Here is a 6,923-nt window from a genome sequence, read left to right as displayed (position 1 = left end):
ATCTGCCCCTGGTTATGAGGTTTTTATGCCCTAATACATGTTCAGTTTTCGTGAATGTGCTATATACACCTGAAAAACAGGTATACTCCTTTCTATTCCCATTCAGTTTTCTCCAGAGGTCTATCATGTCTAACTTTTCCAAAATTCTATTCACCTCCTTAACTTCTTTCTTATCTAGTTCTGAGAGGGGAAAGTTGAGGTCACCCACTATTATAGTTTTACTATCTATTTCCTCCTATAACTCATCTAACTTTAAGAATTTGGATGCTATGCCATTTGGGGCATATATGTTTAGTACTAATATTACTTCACTATCTATGGTACCTTTTAGCAAATTGTAGTTTCCCTGATTATCTCTTTTAATTAGATCTATTTCTGCTTTTGCTTTTTCTGAAATCATGATTGCTATGCCTGTTTTTTTTTAACCTCCGCTAAAGCATAATAGATTCTGCTTCAGTCTCTTTATTTTTACTCTGTGTATGTCTCTCTGTTTCAAGTGTGTTTATTGTTAACATATTGTTGGATTCTGATTTTTAATCCATTTAGCTATCTGTTTCCATTTTGTGGGTGAGTTCATCCCATTCACATTCACAGTTATGGTTACTGTGTATTTCCCTCCATCCTTCCCCCACCTCTCTCTCTCTCTCTCTCTCTCTCTCCCTCTCTCTCTCTCTCTCTTTCTCTCTCTGCTGTCCCTCCTCAAAAGTCTGTTTTCTGACCACTATTACCCTTCAGTCAGTCCCCCTTTCCTTCTCTTATCTTTTTCCCCTTCTGCTTTCCTGTATGGTAAGATAAATTTCTATACCCAACAGAGTGTGTGTTATTTCCTCTTTGAGCCAATTCTAATAAGAGCAAGGTTTAAGCATTGTTCACCGCCCCCCGTTTTCCCCTCCATTCCTTCTTGTGCTTCTTTTATGTGAGATAATTTTCCCCATTCTTCCTCTGCCTTCCCTCTTCTCCCAGTGCATCCCTTTTTCTCATTACTTAGTTTTTTAAAGATATCATCCCATCATAGTCAACTCACACCTATGCCCTCTGTCTATGCAGACTCCTAATTGCCCTAATAATGATACAGTTCTTAGGAGGTACAAGTGTCATCTTCTGATGTAGAGATGTAAACAGTTTAATCTTATTAAATCCTTCATGATATCTGTTTCATGTTTACCTTTGTATGCTTCTCTTGAGTCTTGTATTTTAAAGTCATATTTTCTATTCAGCTCTATTTTTTTTATCAAGAATTCTTAAAAGCCCGTTATTTCATCAAATATCCATTTTCTCCCCTGAAGGATTATGTTCAGTCTTGTTGGATAGGTTACCCTTGGTTATGATCTTAGCTTCTTTGCCTTCTAGAATATCATATTCCAAGCTCTCTGACACTTTAAAGTAGAAGCTGCTAAATCTTGTGCTATCCTGACTGTGGCTCTATGATATTTGAATTATTTCTTTCTGGCTGCTTGCTATATTTTCTTCTTGACCTGGGAGCCCTGGAATTTGGCTAAAATAATCCTGGGAGTTTTTATTTTGGGATCTCTTTCAGGAAGTGGTCAGTGGATTCTTTCAATTTCTATTTTACTCTCTGATTCTAGGATATCAGGATAGTTTTCTTTGATAATTTTTTAAAATATGGTGTCTAGGCTCTTTTTTTTGACCATGGCTTTCAGGTACTCCAATAATTCTTAAATTATCTATCTTTGATCTATTTTCCAGATCAGTTGTTTTTCCAATGAGATATTTTACATTTTCTTCTACTTTTTCATTCTTTTGATTTTTTTTTCTTTTTTTGTATCTTGACATCTCATTGAATCATTAGCTTCCACTTGCCTAGTTCTAATTTTTAAGGAAGTATCATCTTCTGTGAGCTTTTGTACCTCTTTTTCCATTTGGCCAATTCTGCTTTTTAAGGCACTCTTATTTTCAGTGGATTGTTGTGCCTCTTTTGCCATTTGACCAGTTTTGTTTTTTAAGGTGTTACTTCCTCAGTATTTTTTGTACCTCTTTAACCAAGCTGTTAATTCTCTCTTCCCTATTTTCTTGCATCAATCTCATTTCTTTTCCCCATTTTTCTTCTATGTCTTTTATTTGATTTTTAAAATCAGTTTTGGAGCTCTTCCAGGAATTCTTGTTGGGCTTGTATCCAATTTACATTTTTCTTTGAGGCTTTGCTTGTAGCTGCCTTGCCATCATGGTCTTCTTCTAGGTTTGTGTCTTGCCCTTCCCTGTCACCATAATAATGTGTTATCATCAGGTTCTTTTTTTGTTGTTTGCTCATTTAAGTCTATCTCTTGACTTTTAACTTCATATTAAAGTGGGCTCTGATCCCAAAGTGAAGAGAGCAATGTCCTAATCTTCAGGCCTTTCTTCTGTTTTCAAAGCTAGTTCTGGGGCTCTTTAGGTTTTTGGTGCTTTCAAGGTGGTATGATCCAGGGAGAGGTGTGGTCACTGCTCTCCTGGCCTGTGCTCTTGTCTTTACACAGGAAAGGACCTTGTTCCCCTGTAGTCACCAGCACTAACATTCCTCCTGGCCCTGGGATTATGATCAGGTCCTGTGCTCTCTTGCACCCATAATTGCTAGCCTTTCCCTCTGTATTCAAATTGAGACCATGGTCCCTACTCCCTGTGTATCACCACAAGCATTCCTCTCCACTTTGGAAGCACAATAAGGGCCCCTGCTCCCCTGTGGCCACAAGTGCTTTAGCTCTTTTTAGTCCTGGGATTGTTACCCAGAACTACATGTGGGCAATGCAACAGGATCTTGAACCCAGTGCCAGTAAAGGGTCCCTTGCAATCTCCTTCCACCTCCCTACCATCTGTAAGTAAAGTACTCTCAAAGCTGCTGCCACTGACAATGCAGTCACCTCCAAGGCCTGCTGCTGGTGCTGTGGTGGTCTGCATTGCACTCCAGGGTCGACCACCAAAGTGGTAAGGCAGCCCTTTCCTGCTGACCTCCTAAGCTGTCTTGGGCTCAAAAATTGTTTCACCCAAACTTTTGTTGGTTTTGCCATTCCAAAATTTGATTTGAGGTGTTATTTTAGAGTTATTTGAAGGGGAATTTAAGAGAGCTCAGCTGAGTGCTACTTCTCTACTTTGCTATTTTGGTTCCAGTGAAACATTAAAAAAAATTCACAGAAAAGACAAGGATGTCTATAAGGGAACAGAGACAAGCAGAATAATTTTGTTATTACTCTGATAAATTTAGTATACACTTCAAAAAGCTCCAAACTAGGTACCAGAAGTTAATTGTTTCTCATACAACCATGTTTCTGTTCTTTGTATATTGAAATGCCCTTGTTTGTTGATATTTAAGGGTTTAAAAAGATAAAAAGAAGATGCACCATTGTCACTGGAGATCTCAGGGATGATTGGAATAAATAATCTCTGAGACTGCCTCTTTCAGATTCTAGGATCTTTGAGGAAAGCTCCAGGGTTGAACTCTCCCATTCTGACCTCTTGAGTGTAAGAACCCGAATAACTCATCATGTCCTTGAAATTTCTCCCTCTCCCCACTATCTTAGATTGAAATCTTATTTCTTTTTCCTAACTGCTGAGACCTTGTCTTCACTCTTTACAGTCACAGCTTCCTTGTCCCTCCCCACCCCCAACTACTCCCCAAAATATCCAGAGCAGTGCCAGGAGCTAAGCCACTTGGGTCAACTTGAGCTCTATAGAATGACTGATATCTGGGGTAATGGGATTGGTAGTGAGTTCAGAACTAGGAAGACATATAGCTGGGAACCTGGAGTCAGTACAGGCCATAGGAAGGCAAGCTCCCTGTTGTAAGTTCAAAGGACTGAGGATAAGTCCTCACACCCCTAGAATCTTAGCGTTGGAAAGAACCTCAAAGACTATCTTCTGTAATCCATATCTGATCAAGAGTTTTCTCTACCATATCACTGGTAAGTAAGTGATACTCAGCCTCTGATTGAAGACCTCCCGTAAAGGTGAGGTAGACCACTTGTTCTGAGGCAACACACTATATTTTTGGATAGTCTTAATTGCTAGGAAGAAAGGAAGTGAGATTCAGTGCATAGAGGGTCTTGAGAGCCAGGATACATGTGGGTTCAAGTCTTGCCTCTAATCCATACTAGCTGTGTGACCATGGACAAGTCACTTAGCCTCTCAAAGCCCAGGCAACTTTTTAAAAAAATTATCTTATTTTTTATTCTGAACTTAACAAACACCAAATAAAATGGGCACTTACATAATACAGAGTAGAACAGAAAAAGATTATACATGAAATTGGAAGTCTCTATTACATACAACTTTAAAATATGTAATAAATGAAACTAATATTCAAAGCTGTCCTGCTTGTCTATCCTTCCTTCTGTTCTTCCTTTTGTTCTCTTCTGTGCTTTATAAAAAATACAGGGTATTACAAAAGTCTTGGTGCCATTTTAAGCTATTAAAGCTTTTAGGACTTCCTTCAATATTTCTCTGTTTTGGGGAGGGGCAACCCTAGTCCTCTTCCCCCTCTCCCTTTCCTACCTCACACACTAGTGACCAAAGGATAGACAAGAAGGAAGAAAGAAACAAAGAAAGAGAAAGCAAGAAAGGAAAGCAAAATTCTTATAACAAATATACATACATACATACACAGTCAAGCAAAATAAATCCCAGCTTGCAATATTTTCTCTTTAACCTGACATCTCAGGGATTTCAAAAAATTTGGCTATGATATTACTGTAAGTTTTCCTCCTGGTAACTCTTTCAGGTGATGATCAGTGGATTTTTTCTATTTCTGCTTTGCCTTCCTGTTCCAGAACTGAAGGGCATTTTTTCTTGATGATTTCTTGTAATAATATATCAAGATTCTTTTTTTTGGATCATATCTTTTATGTAGTCTGACTATTCTTATACTGTTTCTCCTTGATCTACTCTCCAGATCAGTTGTTTTTCTGATGAGATGTTTCAAATTTTCTTCTATTTTTTCATTCTTTTGATTTTGTTTTATTATTTCTTAGTGTCTTATGTCATTAGCCTTGCCCAATTCTAGTTTTCAAAGAATTATTTTCTTCCTTAAGTTTTTGATTATTTCCAGTCAGTTGACTTTCTTTTCATAATTTTCTTTATTTTCTTGGATTGTTCTTATTTTTTTTTCTAATTTTTCTTCAATTTCCCTTATTTGATTTTTACAATCCTTTTAAAGTTCTTCCAAGAATTATTTTTGGGCTTGGGACCATCTGACATTTCTCAATGAAAAAGAGTGGCTTTTCTACTCCCTTATCTTCCTCTAAATATGAACCCAGATCTTCTCTATCCCTATAATAGCTGTCTATGGTTGGGTTCTTTCTCTTTTGGTTACTTTTTTATTTTGTTTTTAGCAGCTATTATTATAATCAAGTTCTGATCATGAGGTGTGGGGAATGATGCCCCAAGCCTCAGGTCCTTCTTACTATTATTTTCTGAGCTCTGTCCCAGGGTCCAATCTTGGGCACTTCTCTTCACCTCTAAGCCATGGCTAGGACCACCCCGCCCCGCCCCGCCCCCTCTCCCCCTCAGCCACACTATCCAGCAAAATCTCTTACTCCCTGTGGCCCCTCTGGTGGCTGCAAACTTCAATTGCCCTCTCTGCCCTGGAACTGAAACCAGGAACTCTGCTCTCCTGCAAGTGCCCACAGCCAGCAGGGTCCCCGCTCCTCTGCTACTGCAGTCGTCAGGTATATGGTAGTGGAGAAAGCCAGGATGAAAGTCAGGACCGCATCAGGTCAGCACAGCTGTGCTTGGCATCCCTCAACAGTAGAAAAATCCTTTAATTTTCTGCTTAGCCTTCTGACCCCAACAGTGTCCCCTGAGGTGAAAGTTCCAGAGGCTGAGACTGCCTTCCAATCCAGCTGCCCTCGGGGCTTTTTGTTTGTTGATTCTACAGAATCAGCTAGGAGGTATTTGCACTTCACTCAGGTCACACTTCAACCCCTGGAGATTGAGTCTTTCTTGGGGTCTTCTCAAGTTGTCTTAGGAGGACCCTGACTCTTGTTTATTTTTGCTATTCTGCATTCACTCTGAGGTGATGTTCTTTTTTTGTGGAAGAAAATCGGAGAGGCAAAAGTTTTTTAACCTATTCCACCATTTCCCAGAATCCTCTCTCCAATATTTGTTATTTCTCGTGGCACATTAACATTCCATTACATTCACATACCACAATTTATCCAGCCATAATCAATAAGTAGTCACTGTTTTGAGGATTTTTTTTTTTTTTTGCTGCCAAAAAGTTACTGTTGTGACCTCCTGGGTTATATACCCAGTGATGGGACTGCTGAGTCAAAGAGTATGAAAAGTTTAATGACCTTTATTGCAGCATTCCAAACTCTTTTCCAGAAAAGAACAGACAATTCACAGCTCCACCAACACTGTGCATTAGTATGCTTGCCTTTCCACAACCTCTCCAACATTTGCATTTTCACCTTTTAGAATCTTTGCCAATTTTTCAGGTATGAAATGAAAGCTGAGTTGTTTTGATTCATTTAAGGAGCATTTTTCAGATTTTCTTTTTTGATCATTTATATTTCTTCTTCTGAAAACTTGAGGCATTCTGGTGGAACAGAAAGAATGCTGGCTTTGGGATCAGACAACGGAAGTTCAAATCCTAGCTCTATTTATCTGTTTGACCTTGGACAAATCATTTCACCTGGGCAGGTTGAATTATGTAACAGTAACAAGCATAATAAATAATAACAAGCATTTTACATAATGCTGTAAGGTTTGTGAAACACTTTACACTTATTATCTAGTTTGATCCTCACAGCAGTGTCGGGAGGGAGGAGCTATTATTCTCACTTGACAGATGAGGAAACCGAGGCTTTGAGAGGTTGTGCCTTGACTGGGGCACTCAACTATTTAAGTATCAGAGGCCATACTTAAACTCAGGTTTTCCTGACTCTAGGCTTAGCTCTCTATACACTGTGCCACCTAGCTGCCTACAGTCAACA

Source organism: Trichosurus vulpecula, chromosome 1 (assembly GCF_011100635.1).
Source record: "Trichosurus vulpecula isolate mTriVul1 chromosome 1, mTriVul1.pri, whole genome shotgun sequence".
Lineage (NCBI taxonomy): Eukaryota > Metazoa > Chordata > Mammalia > Diprotodontia > Phalangeridae > Trichosurus > Trichosurus vulpecula.
The sequence above is the reverse complement of the archived record's forward strand: the minus strand, read 5'-3'. Positions refer to the sequence as shown.